General features: G+C 44.5%; 1 protein-coding gene across 1 annotated transcript in view; it reads right to left on the bottom strand.

Moving 5' to 3' along the window:
- LOC124545894 (protein sidekick-2-like) overlaps positions 1 to 26,197 on the bottom strand; it is a 1,033,035-nt gene that overhangs the window by 556,697 nt on the left and 450,141 nt on the right. The window lies entirely within an intron of this gene.

Raw genomic sequence — 26,197 nt, 5'->3', positions numbered from 1 at the left:
AGGCAACAATCTTTTGTTGCGCACTAATTCAATAAGTTGTTCATCATTCATATTTATGATGATAAACTACTGCACAACAAGGCAACAACCTAACCGTGGCACGGGCGTGAAGTGAGAAAATACTGCGGTCTAAGGCGCTGCAGTCATGGACTGTGCGGCTGGTCCTGGGGGAGGTTCGAGTCCTCCCTCGGGCATAGGTGTGTGTGTTTGTCCTTAGGATAATTTCGGTTAAGTAGCGTGTAAGCTTCGGGTCTGATGACCTTAGCAGTTAAGTCCCATAAGATTTCACGCACATTTGAACATTTTTTTAAAGAAAATACTGAAGTTAGAAAATATCGATCTCAAGAAATACGGCGATGACGGTACGGCCCCGGCAGGAGCATGGTTTGCACTATCACTGTCAGATCAAGGGCGAGTGTGAACTCTGCTCTTTAAATTCCTAGAACAATACTTTCACACACGTCGGCGGTCTAGCGGGCTGGTCACGGTACTGTCACGCCATTTTTATGTGTGAAGCAGCCTCTAGACGCATAAATAAAACTGCTACTCCGTTCCCATGTGCCGCGGTGTCAAGGAGGCACATTCCCGTGTGCTCAGGTCAGGGGTCACCAGAGCCGTGGCCACGTCCTCCCCCCCTCCCACCCCCCCTTATTACATTTACAACCACGTGCTCGGGGCAGCCTCCATTGGGGGACGGGTTTGGGGCGGCTTTTACGGCCGGCTCGCGTGCGCCTGGGCACACACTTTGAGGCTTCTGGAGTAGTAAAACCTGTCCTACGTGTCTCCGAGCCCTTTCATTGCAGCAGGTGCTCTTCGTTAAAATGTTTTCTATTCCTATTGCAACACTAGAACTGCCCGCCTACAGAGTGAGCAATCTGTCAATGAAAACTTGTTGCAGCGTAACACTTCCCCCTCCCACTTCCCCCCACGCCACACAAACACACACACACACACACACACACACACACACACACACTTGGCATCTACACTATCGGATTCACTGTAATTCTTGGTAAGTAGAGAAAGACTAGTACAGCACAATGTGGAAAAGAATCAGAACGATATGATAAGAGTGGAGTACCAAGAGAGAAGAGTCCAACTTGAAAAAAAAATGAGGCAAACATATTCAAGCTGTGTATCGAAGAACAAATGGCAGAAATAAAAGGAAGCTGCAGCATTAACTGTAAAATTCATGGTAGAAAAACATCAGCGACTAATGTTGACATTGCTACCGTCGCAGAAAGTGAACAAGAGTTACATGACATGTTGACTGGAATGAAAGGTCTACCAGGCCTGTAAAAAGGACTGAGAATAAAAAAAGGACGAAAGTATTAAGGTTAGCCGTAATGAGATTAACTAGGAAGTTAACAACGTAGCTGGTTACCATGTAGCTGATAAGATAAAAAATGCGAATGGGCCACGGGCTCTCTCGACGAAATTCGTTGATGAAATCTTCTTGTGTCATCAGGTGAGCCGTGGCCTTGAGTTGTCGCAACGTCTCCACGATTTTCCTATTCGTCATCTTAAGTGGAAGATTGCCGAAAAAAGGAATATAGGGAAAAATTAACTAAGAAGGCTTACTGTTATACCACATATGTTCGAGGGAATAACATTCACAGTAGCAGGAAAAGTACTATAGGGCAAGAAATATAAGGAAAGCCTGAGTCTAGAATATATTAAACATATAATCCAGCATACAAGCTGTAGGTGCTCCTCTGATATGAAGACGTAGCCGCAAGAGAGGGCGATTACCTTTTAAAAAATCCAGAAATAGTTTATTGTTTCATCTTCCTCGCATCATATGGATGCACCTGCAGTCGATTTCCTACAATCATCCCACATTCAATCCCATTAGCATCCAACTACCTCATATTACAAGCGTTCCATCTCTCCTTTTCTGGATTTTGCATTTTTTTGTTCAATTATTTCTAATTTTCTAAGTAATACCTTCTATTATTAGTTAGGAGTCTGCTATTAATTTCAGTTGTTGAATTCTTTTACTGCCATAAGTGAATCTGGCAACATACTTTTGTATATTGTCCTACTTTCATTAACATGATAACAGTTGTACTCTTGTTTATCTTAAACAGCAGCATCACGACACATACCGTCATGTTAATGACTCAGTGCTTGAATGTAAAACATGTGACGTGTGACATGTGACATTCTGCAACAATATTTTATGATATAATCTTCGTCACTTTCGTTTCTTTTGCCGCGCGGGATTAGCCGAGCGGTCTGGGGCGCTGCCGTCAAGGACTGTGCGACTGATCCCGGAGGAGGTTGGAGTCCTCCCTCAGGCATGGGTATGTGTGTTTGTCCTTAGGATAATTTAGGTTAAGTAGTGAGTAGGCTTAGGGACTGATGATCTTAGCAGTTAAGTTCCATAAGATTTGACACACATTTGAAATTTTTTTCATTTCTTTTAACATTATAAGTACTCTACACAGAGCGAACTTTTTCTCAACACTATAAGCTGATAATAAAAGGACTTTACAATTTACAAATGAAATTTTATTCAGAAGGATTTGTTATGTGGTTAACGTGCCATCTTTTAGCAAAATACTTCAATTTTCAATCACCTATTGCTGTGGTAAAGTTGCTTCTAGCGACACCAAGCAGAAACGATAGGTCTTTGCTCTTCTGAATGTAGACAGCTGCCGTAGGAGACACTAGCAGACTTATTAGATTGTTATCACATGATCATATCGTTTAAGGGATACTGGAAAGAACATAAGATGGAAACTAGTTACTAAATTACTCAGAAAATACAACTCAATAGTGCGAAAACTGCCTATTGACTGCGAACAATAAAAAGTTTGAATTTATCTTGAAGTTGAAGTTCTTGTGTCTGTTTTTACTTTCAAATAAATTTGTTACTTTATGGGACCTGTCATGAGAAAAACAAAATTTTTTCTTCTTTTACTTAGTGAATTTTTGTTTTCTTTCTATTGAACGACAGTAAAAATGCTCATTCTACCTATACACACATAAAATTGAATCACATAATTTTTTTTTTGCCTTTTATTGACTGGTTATCTGACTGTCCTTTTGTTAAGACACCTTTTTTTCAAAAAAGAGAGTCAGTATCAACTTGAAACTTATGACGGGTACTGAGGCCAGTTGAACTTTAGTAGTCATCCAGGGGTGGGAAAAATATGTACCACTTAAGAGTGAGTATGAACACAAGGACTGACACCCTAGCCTACCTTACTGGCCGACTAAAACGAACAAATTCCTCACGAACTGTTTTTGCATCTTAAAAACAAATTAAATTGTAAATATCTTTAATTACAGACCACTGATGAAGGTTTACGTCAATAAAGCGAAACGTGTCAGGTGAAAAAAACGCACATTTTCTTGTAGCTGCAACAACGGATCGAAAATACCCTCAGGAATTGTAACGCAACTACGGACGATATGGCCACACAAATAAAGAATTTACTGGTCGACGATCGATCTTTCGAGTTTAGTTGCAAACATATTGACTACTCAATGTACGTGATCTCCTAGCAGGAGAAAACGCTTTGGCATGTATAAGTAAGGGCGCGTCCATCATTACAAATTGTTGCAGAAGGGTGCTATCAGTGGAGGTATCAGTGTTCAGTCTGTGGGCGCCCATTCACAGGCTTACCGTGTGGCTACACGATGCTGACCTACATTACGGACTTCCTCTCCCCGCCCCCCCCCCCTCCCTCCCGCAGAGACAGCAGGTGGGGTCACAGCAGGTGGGTCAGTACAATACGTGCTGCGCCGGGGCGGCATCGCCACAGCCCAGACATATGTAATGCTAGCGCCGCTGTACCACGGTTAGCCAGAAAACCACAATTCCCGTATTCTACGGAGACACCCGAACGTTTAAAGCATAATAACTGTAGTGTCTTGAAAAAGAAAGGAAAATATGAAGGAGATAGGGTCGGATATCATCGTGACTCTGTTATCGTCCAAAGATCGCGGCGTCACACGGTAGTCGGCAACACGAATCGATACCACGGACTTTAATGATATTTCGCTGCCATCCACAAAGACGAATGGGTGAAGCTGAAGAGGACACGCCCCCTCTCTCAGCGCTGCACCACCATCGCACGAAGGTCGATATAAAGCCGCTCACCCATAGTTGTGACCTCAGATGCAACAGTTAACATTATCTAGTTAGGACATCAGGGTACTCAAGTCTCAAATGGAACTGTATTTTTGTAAATGTTGTATTTCATGATAAAAGTTTGCAATGGTGTGCATCAAGTGATGCTCTCCTGTTCAAAGACAGCTGTCAACATTCCACACATTCCTGTGCAGTGGATTACATAAGCTAAATAAATCTTTTTATCGTTTTTGTAATAAAGTGAATTAGTATTTGACATGTTGTAGTTCCAAGCAGCCACATCCTACATCAATTAAAGAACCCGCAGTTATGACCAGAAGATTGTAGTTCCGTCAGGTCATAACAGTAACTCTGTACACATTCACAACATCGGTGGGTATGCAAATTATTAGAGCAGCAGATCCCTGTGACAGATAAAATGTCTGCCACAGGGCATCAGTGTGATTCGTGTTTAAAGATGTTACCAGGCCTGGTGTAAGTAGGCTATGGTTCAAATGGCTCTGAGCACTATGGGACTCAACTTCTTAGGTCATAAGTCCCCTAGAACTTAGAACTACACTCCTGGAAATTGAAATAAGAACACCGTGAATTCATTGCCCCAGGAAGGGGAAACTTTATTGACACATTCCTGGGGTCAGATACATCACATGATCACACTGACAGAACCACGGGCACATAGACACAGGCAACAGAGCATGCACAATGTCGGCACTAGTACAGTGTATATCCACCTTTCGCAGCAATGCAGGCTGCTATTCTCCCATGGAGACGATCGTAGAGATGCTGGATGTAGTCCTGTGGAACGGCTTGCCATGCCATTTCCACCTGGCGCCTCAGTTGGACCAGCGTTCGTGCTGGACGTGCAGACCACGTGAGACGACGCTTCATCCAGTCCCAAACATGCTCAATGGGGGACAGATCCGGAGATCTTGCTGGCCAGGGTAGTTGACTTACACCTTCTAGAGCACGTTGGGTGGCACGGGATACATGCGGACGTGCATTGTCCTGTTGGAACAGCAAGTTCCCTTGCCGGTCTAGGAATGGTAGAACGATGGGTTCGATGACGGTTTGGATGTACCGTGCACTATTCAGTATCCCCTCGACGATCACCAGTGGTGTACGGCCAGTGTAGGAGATCGCTCCCCACACCATGATGCCGGGTGTTGGCCCTGTGTGCCTCGGTCGTATGCAGTCCTGATTGTGGCGCTCACCTGCACGGCGCCAAACACGCATACGACCATCATTGGCACCAAGGCAGAAGCAACTCTCATCGCTGAAGACGACACGTCTCCATTCGTCCCTCCATTCACGCCTGTCGCGACACCACTGGAGGCGGGCTGCACGATGTTGGGGCGTGAGCGGAAGACGGTCTAACGGTGTGCGGGACCGTAGCCCAGCTTCATGGAGACGGTTGCGAATGGTCCTCGCCGATACCCCAGGAGCAACAGTGTCCCTAATTTGCTGGGAAGTGGCGGTGCGGTCCCCTACGGCACTGCGTAGGATCCTACGGTCTTGGCGTGCATCCGTGCGTCGCTGCGGTCCGGTCCCAGGTCGACGGGCACGTGCACCTTCCGCCGACCACTGGCGACAACATCGATGTACTGTGGAGACCTCACGCCCCACGTGTTGAGCAATTCGGCGGTACGTCCACCCGGCCTCCCGCATGCCCACTATACGCCTTGGCTCAAAGTCCGTCAACTGCACATACGGTTCACGTCCACGCTGTCGCGGCATGCTACCAGTGTTAAAGACTGCGATGGAGCTCCGTATGCCACGGCAAACTGGCTGACACTGACGGCGGCGGTGCACAAATGCTGCGCAGCTAGCGCCATTCGACGGCCAACACCGCGGTTCCTGTTGTGTCCGCTGTGCCGTGCGTGTGATCATTGCTTGTACAGCCCTCTCGCAGTGTCCGGAGCAAGTATGGTGGGTCTGACACACCGGTATCAATGTGTTCTTTTTTCCATTTCCAGGAGTGTACTTAAACCTAACTAACCTAAGGACATCACACACACCCATGCCCGAGGCAGGATTCGAACCTGCGACCGTAGCAGTCCCGCGGTTCCGGACTGCAGCGCCAGAACCGCTTGACCACCGCGGCCGGCGTAAGTAGGCTGTTTACGTTTTTATGTTGGTAACACCACGTAGCGCTCTGAAAATCATTGACTGTGCAGTGTGCAGTCTGTGGCTGGTTGGCATTGTTGAAATATTCGCTGTTGTAGTGGTGGGCAGTTGGATGTGAACAGCGCATAGCGTTGCGCAGTTGGAGGTCAGCCGCCAGCAGTGGTGGATGTAGGGAGAGAGATGGCAGAATTTTAAGAGCGGACGATCTGGACGTGTGTCAGCCAGAAAGAGTGAATTATATATTGGCGCACGCTGTATTGCAGTAGTTTGAGTAACAAAGATTTTTGTGACGTAAGTGATTCATGAAAGGTATAGGTTATTGCTAGTCAGGGCCATTCTTTTGTAGGGATTTTTGAAAGTCAGATTGCGTTGCGCTAAAAATATTGTGTGTCAGTTTAAGCACAGTCATTTATAATTTTCCTAAGGGTACGTTTCACTGGTAGGATAATATTGTGAGTGGTCACTCTGAAGGATACAGAGATGCTTCCAACTCGCTTGAGACAGTGTTATCAGCACTTGGTCGAATCGTGAAATATCCAGACCTGTAGGGCATTCATATGTGACAATGGTCCAATGTGTGACTGCGTGGGGACGTCACGGCAGACGTAATCGTCGTCGAGTTTCTGGTCGATCAAATCTCACCACCACAAAGAAGGATCATCGTATTGTACAGAAAGCGCGTAGTAACCCCTTCACATATGTGTGTACTGTCCAAGAACAAGTAATGGAATACCTGCAATATTTTGTGTCATACCACGCTATTGATGGGAGGCTACCAGAAGCTGTGTAGGCTGCCGTTAACACCTGAAAACAAACAGTTGCGTTCAGAGTGGTGACATGACCGACAGGCATGGACTGCTGATGAATGCCACCGCATAACGTTCAGCGATGAACTGCGGTTCTGAAATGCCCCATGTGACAACCGTCTGCAAGCATGACGGCTCCCTGGCAAGAGATCATATTCTTCCGGTGTTTTCGATTCGTACAGCGGCCTTATTTCCACCGTGATTAACTGAAGAACTGTCGACTGTGACCTTTGGTCTTGGCTGGTGGTAACTGAGTGATGACCTCTGATGTCACATCTGTACGTCATGAACATCATGCATACTGACGTGTTACCTATTGCATGACAGTACGAAGATTCCGTTTTTTAAAAACACAAAGGTTGTTCTCACATGGCTCATGCCTCTATACACCGTCTAAGTGATGATGAGGTATTCCCATAGTCAGCAAGATTCCCATATCAGTTCCTAATGGAACACATGTGGGAGAAGTTCAGATGTCAACTCCATACCAGTTCCATTACCTAGGATATAAAGGATCAGTTACAACAGCTGTGATCCAGCTTACTTCTGGAGAGGAGACAATGCCTTTATGATGCATGGATACAGGTCAGAGCAGGAGCTACTTAATACAGATAGATCGGTTCATACTGCCACGCTCTTTGTGAATTAGACTCGTAATCAGTGAAGTAACATCACATCTCAACCTGTGAAGTTTCATTTCGTTTCCCCCCTACCCTTCTGAAAGCTAAGCTTTTATTGTGAGACATCGTTATGTACATTATTACCAGAACATAGGTTCCATTCTGTTGCGGAATGTGCGCTGTTATATAACTTCCTGACACACAAATCCTGTATGCCAGATGGAGACTCAAACCTGGAACCTGGATCCTGTCTCTTGTGGGCAGTGCTCTTACTGGGTAAGGTACATCGATAACCTGAAGACATGCCCCACAGTTTCATTTCCCTCTCCTGGTTCTATGCACAGAAGTCCTCCTGGTTGACAAGGCTTCGTCGTAGAATAGGGGATTGTTTAGGCTGGTCGGTTGATTCTTGGGAGGGGACAAAACAGCAGGTGTTCGGTCCTATCGGATTAGGGAAGGATGTGGAAGGAAATCGGCCGTGCCCTTCCAAAGGAAGCATCCCGGAATTTGCCTGAAGCGATTTAGGTAAATCACGTAACATCTAAATCAGGATGGCCGGACGCGGGTTTGAAACGTCGTCCTCCCCAATGCGAGTCCATCTCGCTCGGTGTTATTGTCGAATGAAACTTTCTCTGGCAGATTAAAACTGTGGCTAACATACTTTCAGTTTTTGTTGGTGAGTGCAAGACATCACTCTCGGTTCTACATTTATACCGTTCCACTGACAAATAGCGGTGGAAAAAAAATGAACAAGTGAACTTGTCATGCTGGCTCTGACTTCTCCAGTGTTATCGCGATGGTCGTGCCTTCTCTAGGATAAGTCAGGGTGGGGTTGCTACAATATATATTGACTGTCAGAAGACAAAATTTTTGACTGAAATTCCGCGAAAAGACTTCGCCGCAATGAAAAGGGCTTCGTTTCAGCCTTCAACCATTGCCATTCCACGTCTCTTATTCCATCCGTAACATGCTGTCTCCATAGCATACTCTCCCTTATTTCATAGCAAAACAGAACGAACCGATCTTCTCCATCTTCTACGATATATTCTTGCAAAGCAATCTGGCAAGGATCGCAAACTTCAAGAGATGTCGGAAATGGAAGTTTCAAGTAGATACATCCCTGGATTTGCTTCTTCTGCTGAGTGTTCTACCACTAAAACGCCGTGTTCTGTACGCTTTCCCTGGATATTTTTTATATGATCGTTCCGGTTTAAGTTTTCTCTCATTGAAATTCCTACTTATTAAAGTGAAACGACACACAGTTTAAATTGTGCTACCTATTATGTAACAGTACTGGTGAGTAGTACCTCACCCTTTTTAGCGTTCAGAGTTCAGTGCCACTTTTCGCACCAATCAGATATATATCACATCAATCATATATTAATTCTTTTTCTTTACTATCCCCTTCACTACAAAATTTCCGCCTACGTACCTGAGCAGCCAGCACGGCCGTCTAGCAAGCGACGGACCCAGCTTCGATTCCCGGTTCTTCCAGAGATTGTTACTTGGTGAGTGGTCCAGAACGGGGTGCACCCGGCCTCATGATTCCAGAAGAGGAGCTGCCTGAATGAGAAGTAACAGTACCGGGTCTGCTAAACCATCTACGGCCAGGAGAGTCGTGTGCTGAACCCACACCCCTTCTTACCACATATATACACTATGTGATCAAAAGTATCCGGACACCTGGATGAAAATGACTTACGAGTTCGTGGCACCCTCCATCGGTAATGCTGAAATTAAGTATTTTGATGGCCCACAATTAGCCTTGTTGACAGCTTCCACTCTCGCAAGCATACGTTCAATCAAGTGCTGGAAGGTTTCTTGGGGAATGGCATCCCATTCTTCATGGACTACTCCACTGAGTAGAGGTATCGATGTCGGTCGGTGAGGCCTGGCACGAAGTCGGCGTTCCAAGACATCCCAAAGGTGTTCTATAGGATTGAGGTCCGGACTCTGTGCAAGCCAGTCCATTACAGGGATGTTATTATCGTGTAACCACTCCGCCACAGGCCATGCACTATGAACAGGTACCCGATCCAGTTGAAAGATGCAACCGCCATCCCCGAATTACTGTTCAACAGTGGGAACCCAGAAGGTGCTTAAAACATCAATGTAGGCCTGTGCTGTGATAGTACCACACAAAACAACAAGGTATGCAAGCCCCTTCCATGAAAAACATGACCGCACCGTAACACCACCGCCTCCGAATTTTACTGTTGGCGCTACACGCGCTGGCAGATGACGTACACCAGGCATTCGACATACCCCCACCCTGCCAGCTGATCGCCACATTGTGTACCATGATTCGTCATTCCACACAACGCTTTTCCACAGTTCAATTGTCCAATGTTCACGCTCCTTACACGAAGAGAGGCGTCGTTTGGCCTACATCGGCATGATGCGTGGCTTATGAGCAGCCGCTCGACCATGAAATCCAAGTTTTCTCACCTCCTGCGTAACTTTCATGATAGATCTAGGGATGTTTAGGAGTGTGACAATCTCGCATACAGACGTATGACACAAATTGTACCCAATCACCTGACCACTTTCGAAGTCCGCGAGTTCCACGGAGCGCCCCATTCTGGTCTCTCAGGGTGTCTAATGACTACTGAGGTCACTGATATGGAGTACCTGGCAGTTGGTGGCAGCACAATGCAGCTGATGTGAAAAACGTTAGTTTTTGGAGATGTCCAGATGAATTTGACCACATAGTGTAGATTGCTGTCCGCAGCTCGTGGTCGTACGGTAGCGTTCTCGCTTCCCACGCCCCGGTTCCCGGGTTCGATTGCCGGCGGGGTCAGGGATTTTCTCTGCCTCGTGATGACTGGGTGTTGTGTGATGTCCTTAGGTTGGTTAGGTTTACGTAGTTCTAAGTTCTAGGGGACTGATGACCATAGCTGTTAAGTCCCATAGTGCTCAGAGCCATTTGAACCTTTTATTTTTGTAGATTGCTGTAATGCAGAGTATGACAGGCGGTCATTCAATCTCGACTGGCGAATCTGTTGCCAGAATGGTGGAATATCCCACTGTATTCGCCCGAGATCTAATAACGGCATCATGTACAAACAGACTATGAGTTCTGCCTAAATTTCCTTCTATTTGCCTTACACAGGTAGAGGAAAACAGGCCGATCAGAAGATGGGGGCAGGGTGGGGTAGGGTATGCCGAATCGAACAAAAGTTTCCAGATAATCACAGGTCGAGAAGGCAACGTTGTGGAACTACAGCTACGAAATGACAGGTGATGAGTGACGAGTGTGCGGATGTTTGTCGGTAAGCGGAGTTGTTTGGTCATGCCTAGCCACGACAGTCATTAGTATAATGTCAGGAATCATCTATTTGACGTGCCAGTCATTTCTTCGGTAATGCCGGCCGAAGTGGCCGTGCGGTTCTAGGCGCTGCAGTCTGGAACCGCGAGACCGCTACGGTCGCAGGTTCGAATCCTGCCTCGGGCATGGATGTGTGTGATGTCCTTACGTTAGTTAGGTTTAACTAGTTCTAAGTTCTAGGGGACTAATGACCTCAGAAGTTGAGTCCCATAGTGCTCAGAGCCATTTGAACCATTTTTTCTTCGGTAATGTCAACATTGTAGACGGGCTGAAGAATTTGATTTGAAACAAAAGGTGTTTAAAATATAATTTCGGTTTACTTTCTCATTATTTATTTGGTTAAAACTTACTAATCTATTGTACACGTTAAAATAAAAATTCATTCATGTTCTCTCGGCATCAGCAACAATTAAAATATAAGACCTTTAGATTTATTTAATCATGTAGGTACACATTAAAGTAAATTACGTGTGTTATCCAACCCAACAAGAGTGGCGCATAGTAAGAGAAGGTTACCTGGTCCAGATCTGCAAACACAATTCTGATGCTGTAGGTATTGCATGTGCATAAGAGTGCGCCAGTGAAATAGCGTGGGAACTGTAAAGGAACTCCACAGTTGAAGTACGATTGTTGTGGGAGTGATGTCTAAATTACTCATAGATTCACCGTGTTTTTTATGTGATACATATCCAACAAATGCCATTTCGCAACCAGCTGTAGTGAAATGGTGGGAAAAATTTGGGCAAAGCCACACGGATGTGGGGGATGATGGTCCGCCAAACAGTCCATATCATGTGACATACAAGTTTTGTGTTTTAGGTGAAAAGAGATTTCCCAGTCGATTGACTGCGTAACCGAGGAGCTGACTTTTATCGTCAAGGGACTGGAGAATTAGAAAAGGGATCGAGCGCTGTTTACAGAGTCTTGGAGACTGCTGAAAAACCGATTCATATATATGTGTGTCGCTTTTATCTGTAGTGCAGCATTCAGTGAAAGACAACTGGCCTGCCATGATAGTGTCTCACTTACTATTTAAAGTCACCTCTTATTAACGACGTTGTACGCTACAGTCTTACTGAACTGCCGCTACTTATTGTCATAACAATTCAAGACCTTTACGGTACTTTAAACGCATTTCCTTTTGTAATTGACTTACGCCCCTAAGCGTAAGAGAAAATTCATACTCACGCAACCAGTCATGGATTGGAATGTGATGTTTACCTCACCTTCACTCGTCTCTGGTTGGCTCCATTATGGCCCATTTTCGACCTATCGTTGTCTGGAAAACTTTCTTGGACTCATCCTAGTCCCGACTGTTCTGGTTTTATTATCAGATTTCTTGTCAACCCCATAAAGGTCGAGAACAGAACATATCTCCTCAGTGAACGCTAACATACTATTTGATTTCATTAGACCAGTATCCATCAGTTATTATGCACTGTAACCTTCCAAACAAGAAATTGTGAATCCAGTCACATGGCTTATATAGGTGGACTATTACTGAACTATATGAAAGAACGTAAATTAATTACAAACTACGGGATGCACACAATTTACTCAACATGTAAACATGATCAATGAAAATATTGGGATTTACATTATGAAATATTCGATACGCCGGCCATTATTGGCGATGATGTGGCGCAGACGAATACCGGAATCCTCCACGACCTACTGAAGTGTCGGAACATCGATGCTGTCGATGACCTCCTGAATAGCTATTTTCAGCTCAGCAATGGTTTGTGGGTTATTGCTGTACACCTTGTCTTTAACATAGCCCCGAAAAAAGGTAGTCACATGTGTTCATATCAGGAGAATATGGCAGCCAATCGAGGCCCATGCTAGTGGCGTCTGGATACCCCAGAACCAAAATGCGGTCCCAAGAGTGCTCCTTCAAGACATCAAACACCCTCCTACTTCAGTTGGATCGAGCCCCGTCTTGAACCACATCTTGTCAAAATTAGGGTCATTTTGGATAATGGGGATGAAATTATCTTCCCAAACCTTCGCGTACCGTTCGGTAGTCATGACTGGACGCTGCTCACCACACAGTCCCTCGTTGATGGTGACGAGACTACTCGAACGCGAAGTGCGGATTCTCAGTCCCCTAAATGCGCCAATTTTGACTACTGACGAACTCATCCAAATGTAAGTGGGCTTCGTCGCTAAACGAAACCATACTAATTTTCGTCACGCCCCGGAACCAACCGTGCAGTCTGAACGTCCTAACGAGACAGTATAGAGAACTGGAGCAAGGGACAGAGACTCTTGTGACATTATCCTGACTGCCTTGTCCGAGAATTACTTCGAGCAGATAGTTAGAGAACCAACTCGTGAAGCTAACGTTTTAGACCTCATAGCAACAAATAGACCGGAACTTTTCGACTCCGTGAATGTAGAAGAGGGTATCAGTGATCATAAGTCAGTGGTTGCATCAATGACTACAAGTGTAATAAGAAATGCCAAGAAAGGAAGGAAAATATATCTGCTTAACAAGAGTGATAGGGCACAAATCGCAGAATATCTGAGTGACCACCATCAAACGTTCATTTCTGAGGAAGAGGATGTGGAACAAAAATGGAAAAAAATTCAGAAACATCGTCCAGTACGCCTTAGATAAGTTCGTACCGACTAAGGTCCAAAGCGAGGGGAAAGATCCACCGTGGTATAAGAATCATGTACGAAAGGTACTACGGAAACAAAGAAAGCTTCATCATAGGTTTAAGAGTAGTCGAATCATAGCTGATAAGGAAAAGCTGAACGAAGCGAAAAAGAGCGTAAAGAGAGCAATGAGAGAAGCATTCAACGAATTCGAACATAAAACATTGGCAAACAATCTAAACAAGAACCCTAAAAAGTTTTGGTCATATGTAAAATCGGTAAGCGGATCTAAATCCCCTATTCAGTCACTCGTTGACCACGATGGCACCGAAACAGAGGACGACCGAAGAAAGGCAGAAATACTGATTTCAGTGTTCCGAAACTGTTTCACTGCGGAAAATCGTAACACGGTCCCTGACTTCAGCCGTCGCACGGACGCCAAAATGGAAAATATTGAAATAAACGATATCGGAATTGAAAAACAACTGCTATCACTTAGTAGCGGAAAAGCATCCGGACCAGACGAGATACCCTTAAGATTCTACAGTGATTATGCTAAAGAACTTGCCCCCTTTCTATCAGCAATTTATCGTAGATCGCTGGAAGAACGTAAAGTACCTAGCGACTGGAAGAAAGCGCAGGTCGTTCCCATTTTCAAGAAGGGTCATAAATCAGATGCGAATAATTATAGGCCTATTTCGCTTACGTCAGTCTGTTGTAGAATAATGGAACATGTTTTGTGTTCTCGTATTATGACGTTCTTAGATAATACAAATCTCCTTCATCATAACCAACATGGATTCCGCAAACAGAGATCATGTGAAACTCAGCTCGCCCTATTTGCCCAAGAAATTCACAGTGCCGTAGACACTGGCGAGCAGATTGATGCCGTATTCCTGGACTTCAGGAAGGCATTTGATACGGTTCCGCACTTACGTTTAGTGAAAAAAAATACGAGCTTACGGAATATCGGACCAGGTTTGTGATTGGATTCAGGATTTCCTAGAAGAAAGAACACAACATGTCATTCTTAACGGTTCAAAATCTGCAGATGTAGAGGTAATTTCGGGAGTACCGCAGGGAAGCGTGATAGGACCTTTATTGTTTACAATATACATAAATGACTTAGTTGACAACATCGGTAGCTCCGTGAGGCTATTTGCAGATGACACGGTTGTCTACAAGAAAGTAGCAACATCAGAAGACTCGTACGTACTCCAGGAGGACCTGCAGAGGATTAATGCATGGTGCGACAGCTGGCAGCTTTCCCTAAACGTAGATAAATGTAATATAATGCGCATACATAGGGGCAGAAATCCATTCCAGTACGATTATGCCATAGGTGGTAAATCATTGGAAGCGGTAACGACCGTAAAATACTTAGGAGTTACTATCCGGAGCGATCTGAAGTGGAATGATCACATAAAACAAATAGTGGGAAAAGCAGGCGCCAGGTTGAGATTCATAGGAAGAATTCTAAGAAAATGTGACTCATCGACGAAAGAAGTAGCTTACAAAACGCTTGTTCGTCCGATTCTTGAGTATTGCTCATCAGTATGGGACCCTTACCAGGTTGGATTAATAGAAGAGATAGACATGATCCAGCGAAAAGCAGCGCGATTCGTCATGGGGACATTTAGTCAGCGCGAGAGCGTTACGGAGATGCTGAACAAGCTCCAGTGGCGGACACTTCAAGAAAGGCGTTACGCAATACGGAGAGGTTTATTAATGAAATTACGAGAGAGCACATTCCGGGAAGAGATGGGCAACATATTACTACCGCCCACATATATCTCGCGTAATGATCACAACGAAAAGATCCGAGAAATTAGAGCAAATACGGAGACTTACAAGCAGTCGTTCTTCCCACGCACAATTCGTGAATGGAACAGGGAAGGGGGGATCAGATAGTGGTACAATAAGTACCCTCCGCCACACACCGTAAGGTGGCTCGCGGAGTATAGATGTAGATGTAGACAGTATAGAAGTTAAGACGATTTTATTTCCTATAGTTCAATAATTGTCACCCTGTACGATGTCCCATACGCGTATAATTTTTTTGGAAGTCGCTTAAACATTGTATTTATCACTCAATGTGTCCATAAAGTCCGGGCAGGGTTTCTATAAATTATATCTGGGAAACTATTAGAAATAGCGAATAATGATTTGCTGTAAAACGTTTAGCAGTATCCAAAGTGTTTTCCTCTTTGTCCTTTGTTTCAGACCTGACTTGGAGTGCATCAGAATGAAAGACGAGGAAAATGCGCTGTATCTCATCTGGCATGCAAAATCTACGTCTGTGACAAAGGTACTGACGAGTTGCCGACGCGAGTACGGGAAGATGCTACTGACAAAAACAAGCATAACGTGATGGTTCAAAAAATGGTAAAAGACCTGCAGTGTCAAAGAGATTCCTTGACGTCGACGTCCTCCTGTGTGTCAAGCACGTGTTGACACTGCGTAAGCTGCATTTCAGCGCAGTACCCAGAAGCCAACTCGCCGTGCATCAAGCGAAATGCAGGAAGGAAAATCAACTGTGCTTAAAGTGTTGCACGGTACGCCTTTTCGGTTACACAATGCCAATTGAGCAAGCACTGCGCCTAAACGATGTTCCTCAGAGAATGCATTCGTGTGTTCCATACTGGCCTCCAAAGATGCTATCAATGACTACTTGAAAAAGTGCCTGTTTTCTTACGAAGCAACGTTCCACATTTCTGGACATGTGAATCGCACAACATGCTTTGGAACTCCTAAAACACACAAAAACATTCTTGAACCCATTAACGACAATCCGAAATTTGATGTCTGATGTGGTGATTGGGTGCTAGGTCCATTTTTCTTCGTAGAGAATACCGTAACGGGAAGTGATTTCCTGACATGTTCGAGCAGATCTTGCGACCACAAAATCGAAGAACTGCAACCATCCATTATCTTCCAGCATGATGGTGTGTCCCGCATTTTCGAGTTTTAACACATGGATTGTGCCGAATGGCATATTTACTGAGTGGTGGCTCGATCGTGATGGTGCCACTGCATGGCCTATGCCTATGTTAAGCTGTCCAAATTATTTTTGTGGGGTTATATCAAGGATCGAGGATCGTACATACTCAGGACCAGTGGATGACACTGCTAACCTTCGTGCACGAATCAGTGAAGCAGTCAGAACTGTTGATGCGAGAATGCTGATCTATACATAGGAAGAACTCGAAGATGGCCATGATGCTCTACAACTGAAGAGAGGGGCACGTATTAAAATTTTGGAATAACACAGAAAAAAAATATCTTCGGGAGTTGCTAAACGTTCTGCAACATAACATTATGTTCTGCCTCTAATAGTTTCCAAGTTATAATTTTTTCTGAAATGATAGCGGGTCGTTATGGACATCCTGCACAAATGCAGGAAATTGTCCAGCCACACTGAAAAAGCAAAACAAACCTTAATACGCAGCTCTAAATAAGCGGATGACGCGCTGCCTCGAAAGGACCTCATACTTTTTATTGGTCAGTGCAAACTATTCTTTTTCGCACTTTATCCTGTAGTTCTTTTTGTTTTCACTCGTCGTATACTAACAGGAATTTACTGTACTCAGGATGACAGGTTTTATTTCGTTGTTTTTCTGCCAACATGACAAGTGGTTCCGGAATGTCTGCGGCGCTTGCCATCTGCTACCTGCTACCGCGCCCCACTACAGACCGCGGCCCAGCATCCCATTCGGCGGGCGTCGAGACGCGCCGGCGTCCGAATCGATAATCGATTTAATTAGTCGACTTTAATTACTCGCGCCCACAACAGCGCCAGTCGGCAGGCCACCACTGATCACGTGTCACCGCTGTGCGTCTTGCGGTTTCTCTTCAGCCGGCCCGGGGGTGACTGATGGCTGTCATAGCCAGTAGCTGACGCCGCATGATAACCGCTACCAACTGGCGAGAGAAGTGTATAATTTAATTGCAGGCAAATGTGGCATTTGTCAGCTGGAGAAAGCAGAGACCTGGTTTTATGCATTTATTAACAATGCACAGTTAGCATCACATACTTTTTTGTTTTAGTTGTCAGTTCTGTCAACATTAGGCGATCAGCAGATTTGAAGTACTGAGAGTGTGGTAGTTATCAGCAGCATCAGGTCATCCTTCATCTACATCTACATCTACATATATACTCCGGAAGCCACCCAACGGTGTGTGGCGGAGGGCACTTTACGTGCCACTGTCATTACCTCCCTTTTCTGTTCCTGTCGCGTATGGTTCGCGGGAAGAACGACTGCCGGAAAGCCTCCGTGCGCGCTCGAATATCTCTGAATTTACAATCGTGATCTCCTCGGGAGGTACAATTAGGGGGTAGCAATATATTCGATACCTAATCCAGAAACGCACCATCTCGAAACCTGGACAGCAAGCTACACCGCAATGCAGATCGCCTCTCTTGCAGAGTCTGCGACTTGAGTTTGCTAAACATCTTCGTAACGCTATCACGCTTACCAAATAACCCTTTGACGAAACGAGCCGCTATTCCTTGGATCTTCTCTATCTCCTCTGTCAACCCGACCTGGTACGGATCCCACACTGATGAGCGATAATCAAGTATAGGTCGAACGAGTGTTTTGTATGCCACCTCCTTTGTTGATGGACTACATTTTCTAAGGACTCTCCCAATCAATCTCAACCTGGCCTTACTAACAATTAATTTTATACGATCATTCCACTTCCGATCGTTCCGTACGCATACTCCCAGATATTTTACAGAAGTAACTGCTACCAGTGTTTATTCCGCTATCATATAATCATACAATAAAGGATCCTTCTTTCTATGTATTCGCAATACATTACATTTGTCTATGTTAAGGGTCAGTTGCCACTCCCTGCACCAAGTACCTATCCTTCAGCCCATGCTAAGAGTATTACAGCATTCTTAAGCTATGGAGGATCGTAAGGCGAGTTTGGCAATACTTGAGAAACCAAGAACGAGACCCAAAAATAACCACAGCAATTTAAGATGCCACCGTCACCTTTTAGTAAGCTTGTGGCACGACAACAGAAGGGACCGGTTGGTAGGACATGTTCTGAGGCATCAAGGGATCACAAATTTAGCATTGGAGGGCAGCGTGGAGGGTAAAAATCGTAGAGGGTGACCAAGAGATGAATATACTAAGCAGATTCAGAAGGATGTAGGCGGCAGTAGGTACTGGGAGATGAAGAAGCTTGCACAGGATAGAGTAGCATGGAGAGCTGCATCAAATCTGTCTCAAGACTGAAGGCCACAACAACAACAACAACAACGTCACCTTTTCCGGCATACGATTGGAAAGCTGCTCCAGCGTCTGGAGCAGCACTACCTTATGCAGCAGATATCACGAGATGAGGAACGAAAATAATATTTATTAGCTTATGCAGGCCCCACTATATCTCAAGTTCTCCAGAATCCTTCACCTTATTCTGATCCTGTGGTTTTCCCTTCCATTGATATTCAAGAAATGCTTGCGAAATATTTTGACTTGCAAGTCCAGGTTACTGTTGCCACACATGGATTTTTCAGGGTTGCAGGAAATCAAAGCAAAGCTATGAAGAGCTGATTACTCCATTACAGTACTTGAATTTGGAATGTAAGTTTAACTTTGAAAATGAACAATGCAAGAAATCTTACGCAGGCCCACAAATTCGGGACGCGTTTATCACGAACTACACTGACACTAAGTCAAAGGAACACCTGCTTAGACTAGCAAACCCGTTTTACATGGCTATCTGCCATTGATTCGGGATTAATGAAGTGAGACGGAGCTGACGTATTCGCTACACGTAAACAACAGGCACAGCCAAGTGACCAGTATGGCCAGACATAGAAAAAAACAGGGCAAGCGCGATACAGGACTCAAACATTCCGCCAACATGTACAGAAATAAGAAATTACGACTCGCGATTAGCCGACCAAACTGCCCCCACTCCCAGATGCAATGATACTGTGGTCAACTAATATAATCCTGTTCACGCTGTGGCGTAAATTACAAAATGGATTATTGTTTTTATCAGAACACACGTTATAATTACTGTAAGAAGTACAGACATAGGGATGAGGTGTGCAAAACGAAGCACAACCGACAGGATCAGCAGACAATTAAGCATACTGCAAAGGTTACAAATAAAAAGGAGCAGTGTAATGAAAAGGAGACGAAGGGGACAAGGCGGTCGATGACTTCATCGTTAAAGTCTGCGGTTGCCTGCAGAACCACGATTGTACCCGCGCATGCACGTCTTCATCTGAAGCAAATAGGCTGCCACAAATGTCTCTCTTCGTGCCAACAAACATATGGAAGTCCCATTGAGAGAGATCGGTACTGTATGGAAAATGTGTACGGGCTTCCCAGCGAAACTTGTGCTGCATAGTTGAAACACCTTTGACAACCTGTGGACGCGTCCACGAGCAATCACTGTTCCGCAGGCAACTGCAAGCATTTTACCATAAAGGCCACAACCATGTTATCTCAAACTGGGATAAATGTATCAACAGTTATGGCGATTATCTTTCAAACAACAAACACAATACTCACTTCTCTCAAACTGTTTCGTTTTCAATTAACCGCCTGTTATAGAACAAGTAATGAGATTTAACTACTTAGGAACATATGTCAATAGGATTTGGAAAACAAATTACCCATCTATCAGGAAACAGTATGTAAGAGCCTAAACGCTAGAACTAGAAAAGAAGCACACATGAAGTTCTAGAAAGTGTTGGCTGGGCCTGCTTTCCTCTATACATCTTAAACATAGATGTTGAGAAAAGCTGAGAAAAATTAGAAACAGGCTACCCCAATGAGATTCTTAAATACCGTAAAAGTATATACCCTTTAAGATAAACATGTAAATGAAAAAAATGGCAGAAGTAGAAATACATTATTTGGAAATAAAAGTTGGAAACAACAGAAATCACTGGGACAGTATGTTGACTGAATGCCGAAGGAGAGTATCCCAAGAAGTGTATCGAACTTTGTGCCTAAGGGAACAAGATATCAGGGAAGACCAAGAGAAATGGGTTCAGACATGTTTTGAAGCGGGAACAGACAACATGTCCTAATTCAGGGACTGTAGAGGAAATAGGGGAAGAACAGGAAAGAGATACACGATGGTGTCGTTTAGCTAGCATATCTCGAATGGGCTGCACTGGTCGTGCCAAGTAATCTCTATAATGATAGCGGCAAGTCTTACACAGATAGATGTATCCACGGGTAATAAAACACACAGCAGGGGGCGTGGACACTCGGGCTTTGAGTCATGCGTCAATGTGAATCCTCTCGCCACGCCGCACTGCATTTAAGCTTTTAGGCACACACCACCTACGCAGGTATGAATGTAATCGAAATTTTCCAGACTGATGACCTTAGAAGTTAAGTCCCATAGTGGCTCTGAGCACTATGGGACTTAATATCTCAGGTCATCAGTCCCCCAGAACTTAGAGCTACTTAAACCTAACTAACCTACGGACATCACATACATCCATGCCCGAGGCAGGATTCGAACCTGCGACCGTAGCGGCCCCGCGGCTCCAGACTGACGCGCCTAGAACCGCTCGGCCACACCGGCCGGCGTCCCATAGCGCTCAGAGCCATTTGAGCCATTTGAAATTTTCCATGTCTGAGCGTATTATTATTAGTGTAATATTAGTTGGACTGTTTTTTTCTGTGGTTACAACTGCTTGGACCACATAGTAAGGAGAAGCCCACTAAAATGGCATTTTAAATTCTTTTAACTGAATTAACAAATTTTACTTTGTATTGTGGAAAGTTACGTTAGAATATTTTTTCATTTGTTCACTGTTAGTTCACTGATTACCTTTTCATTTTTTTCCTTTGTTGATAGTTTTCATTCTGATGAAAGTGCGAGTCCTTACGAAATGCGTTACAGCAACGTCCTGACGACAGATAACGCTTTCCAAGGTAGGCAACATTTAATCGCAGCCTGTGCAATATCTTATGATGAGCAGTTAGTACACCGTCCTTTAATAACCTCTTGCTGTTGATTGTCAGAATATGAGCGCCGAATCACTTTTTCAGCTCGTTTTAATTTCAATAACCCAGCACTACACGGGAAGAGACCATCCTGTAAATCTACATTCTTTTGCATAAGATCTTATACTTCTGTTTCCGTTACTTATAATTACTGACATGAGTACACATTGTCGTATTTACATTAGTGCCTTAATATCTCTCACGTAATTAGGCTCATTACTACGCCCTCAGTCAGCACCGGAGGATGGCAGATATAGAGTTGGAGGAGCATCAATCTTCAACTTGCGTTTGAAACGAATATTCAACAATTCACTTTTCTAATCCCTTTCATAATACGTACCAGTAAAATGTATTGACCCCACACGAGCATTTTCAACTGAAAAAGAATCCGCACGTGTAGAAGCATTTATCCATTTCCGCTTCGTCTCATTTTTTCTAGGAAATGTACGAAAGTTACTTCCTAACTTACTTATTTGTCTGATGGGGTTAGGGCAACTGGCGATCGTGAAGCAAACTATCATTTCTCACTTAAAAACTTACTCCAAAAGAGCACTTAAAATTATTCTAAGAGATCCCTTAATAACGGCGTAGCTCGGTACTCAGTGATTAGTTACAAATAAAAATAGCTGGTAAACGTAATTACAGCATTGTACGTTAGGGCAATTGCGGGCTACTGCGCGCTCGTTGGGTTTACTCTGACGGCTGAGACTCCAGTAACCTGATCTCAACTGTCCGCCGTGTTTTCCCCAAAGTATAGGATATTCACACTCGTTTACATATGATTCACGATGCGAGCGGAAATTTCTAATTAAATTTATTGAAGAATTCGTCGTAAATATGTATGGCTCAACCGAGAACGACATACACTACCCACTACAAAACTAGTTTTTGCGTATTTAGATTTCCAAGTGACGCCGAACGAAATCAAAGATGGGCCAGAGAGACAACAGGCAACCAGGACCAGGTGCTTTACTGTGTATTGTAGGTATACGTAAACACAAGGAGTTCCAAACATGAAACCAATTTTATACAATTACTTTTCTTGCCCCTGACGAAAATTATACTCAATCAGTTTGTGAGAAAATTTTTCCATTCCTGAGATATTTTCGGAGTTGACAAAGCGGAGAGGAATATTTTTGATGTATTTGTACGTCGTTCTCATAAACGTACATAACCAAACTGAATAATACATAACTGTATATCTTATATATGGACGGTAGCACGAGTGATGATTAAAATATTTTTATAGCAGGTTGCTCGTTGTGACAGAACCTGCACAAGTAATATAATCATTAAACACTTATGTTCTTACCACAACGCAGCAAGCAAGAAACCTCTCCTGAAGTACAAAAAATGAAAATTGGTTAAGAAACTATACTTACGCTCCCCCTGTAAAATTAAAATGCCATATTTCATAAGTACCTATTCATCATTAGAAATTAAACACTGCTTTTACAAGTGACTACGTACGAGCAAAAATTTATAAATATGTACAGGTTGTTGCTGTTTAACATTGATATTTGAAAAAATTGGTAATGAGTTCTTAACTCATTGTATTTAATATTTAACTACCCTGCAAATCTCAAGCTTACATTTCAATAGCCGTGTAATATTACATTTCAGTTTTTCTGTTATATGAAAAGAGCCTGCTGGATTTCTCTATACACAGTAGTTACTGTTCGCTACACTTCATACATCCAATACGAAATATTTTATAAGAAACATTGTATAAACTGCTTAACTAGGTTAACCACCCACAAGGTAAACATTACCAACAAGGCGGACGACTCAGCATATTATACAGGAGTTCAATGCGCGACTCGCCACTGCGCATATACCTCGTTATTTCTATCGTGTATTCTATTGTTGGCGTCATGTAGAAAGGCGGCCCTATTTCCAGCCGTTCTGCGGAACCATTAACTGCTAGTAGCCAATTACATTCATTCTCTCTCAAAGCGGCTAGTCGCCAATTACAACCTGGACTCTCTCCCTCATGCTGCGCTACTGTATTTCGCGACAGTGCAGTTTCATTCACATAGCGACCGAATTATTCATTCTGATATCGATGCTACTTTCTTGTAGCAGTATAGCTGTGAATGTGTATCTGTAAACGTTTTAGTGTGATTTCCAAATGAATATCAGGTGACGGCAATAAACTTGAAGTTCCTCTCAAGCAAATTTAATTAAATTGCGTATCCATGGAGTATCGTCTTACTTGTGCACTGACTTCGTGATTTCCTGTCTGAAAGGTCATTGTGTATAGTAATAGACAGAAAATCATCGAGTAGAGCAACGGTGATATCTGGTGTTTGCAAGGAAATGTTGTAGGCCTTCTGCTGTTCCTGATCTAATAAACGATTTAGAAGACAATCTGACCAGCCATGTTAGACTGTTTGCAGATGATGCTGTGATTTACCATCATATAAAGTCATCAGATGATTAAAACAAATTAAAAAATGATTTAGACACGATATCTGTGAGGTGAGAAATGTGGCAATTGACTTTTCATTAAAATTCTGAAGTTGTCCACATGAGTACTAAAAGGAATCCGCTAAACTTAGGTTTACACGATGAAACACACAAATTTGAAGGCTGTAAATTCACCTAAATGCTTACGGATTACAATTATGAGTAACTTGAATTACAGCGATTACACGGACAATGTTCAGAGGTAAGCTAATCAAAGACTGTTATACACTCCTGGAAATTGAAATAAGAACACCGTGAATTCATTGTCCCAGGAAGGGGAAACTTTATTGACACATTCCTGGGGTCAGATACATCACATGATCACACTGACAGAACCACAGGCACATAGACACAGGCAACAGAGCATGCACAATGTCGGCATTAGTACAGTGTATATCCACCTTTCGCAGCAATGCAGGCTGCTATTCTCCCATGGAGACGATCGTAGAGATGCTGGATGTAGTCCTGTGGAACGGCTTGCCATGCCATTTCCACCTGGCGCCTCAGTTGGACCAGCGTTCGTGCTGGACGTGCAGACCGCGTGAGACGACGCTTCATCCAGTCCCAAACATGCTCAATGGGGGACAGATCCGGAGATCTTGCTGGCCAGGCTAGTTGACTTACATGTTCTAGAGCACGTTGGGTGGCACGGGATACATGCGGACGTGCATTGTCCTGTAGGAACAGCAAGTTCCCTTGCCGGTCTAGGAATGGTAGAACGATGGGTTCGATGACGGTTTGGATGTACCGTGCACTATTCAGTGTCCCCTAGACGATCACCAGTGGTGTACGGCCAGTGTAGGAGATCGCTCCCCACACCATGATGCCGGGTGTTGGCCCTGTGTGCCTCGGTCGTATGCAGTCCTGATTGTGGCGCTCACCTGCACGCGTCAAACACGCATACGACCATCATTGGCACCAAGGCAGAAGCGACTCTCATCGCTGAAGACGACACGTCTCCATTCGTCCCTCCATTCACGCCTGTCGCGACACCACTGGAGGCGGGCTGCACGATGTTGGGGCGTGAGCGGAAGACGGCATAACGGTGTGCGGGACCGTAGCCCAGCCTCATGGAGAGGGTTGCGAATGGTCCTCGCCGATACCCCAGGAGCAACAGTGTCCCTAATTTGCTGGGAAGTGGCGGTGCTGCCCCCTACGGCACTGCGTAGGATCCTACGGTCTTGGCGTGCATCCGTGCGTCGCTGCGGTCCGGTCCCAGGTCGACGGGCACGTGCACCTTCCGCCGACCACTGGCGACAACATCGATGTACTGTGGAGACCTCACGCCCCACGTGTTGAGCAATTCGGCGGTACGTCCACCCGGCCTCCCGCATGCCCACTATGCGCCCTCGCTCAGAGTCCGTCAACTGCACATACGGTTCACGTCCACGCTGTCGCGGCATGCTACCAGTGTTAAAGACTGCGATGGAGCTCCGTATGCCACGGCAAACTGGCTGACACTGACGGCGGCGGTGCACAAATGCTGCGCAGCTAGCGCCATTCGACGGCCAACACCGCGGTTCCTGGTGTGTCCGCTGTGCCGTGCGTGTGATCATTGCTTGTACAGTCCTCTCGCAGTGTCCGGAGCAAGTATGGTGGGTCTGACACACCGGTGTCAATGTGTTCTTTTTTCCATTTCCAGGAGTGTATAATGGTAGAACACTCAGAAAATACAACAGGTCTACTAAAGAGACTACTTACACCATGCTTTTCTGCGCTCTTCTGGAGTATTGCTGTCTAGCATGGGATCCACAGCAGATAGGATTGATCGAAAAAGTTGGGGAGAGACTACCACGGATATGGTAGGCGAATTGGAGTGGCAATCATTAACAGAAATGCATTTTTAGTTGTGGCGGGATTTTCAGTTACCAATTTTCTTTTGCGGGTATGAAAATACTTCGTTGGCGCCCTCCCAGGAAGGAATGACCATCGTAATAAAATAAAAGAAATTAGAGCTCGACTGGAAAGATTAAAGTGTTCATGTTTCCTGTGCTCTGTTCGAGAGTGGAACGGTAGAGATATAGCTTGAAGGGAGTTCGATGAACGCTCTGCCAGGCAATTAATTGTGAATTGCAGAGTAATCATGTAGATGTAGATGTAGATGCTTCACAAGCAGATGTTCAGATTTATGTCCCACATTTATAACTCTTTCA

The sequence above is a fragment of the Schistocerca americana genome, chromosome 8 (genome assembly GCF_021461395.2).
Source record: "Schistocerca americana isolate TAMUIC-IGC-003095 chromosome 8, iqSchAmer2.1, whole genome shotgun sequence".
NCBI lineage: Eukaryota > Metazoa > Arthropoda > Insecta > Orthoptera > Acrididae > Schistocerca > Schistocerca americana.
The sequence above is the reverse complement of the archived record's forward strand: the minus strand, read 5'-3'. Positions and strand labels throughout refer to the sequence as shown.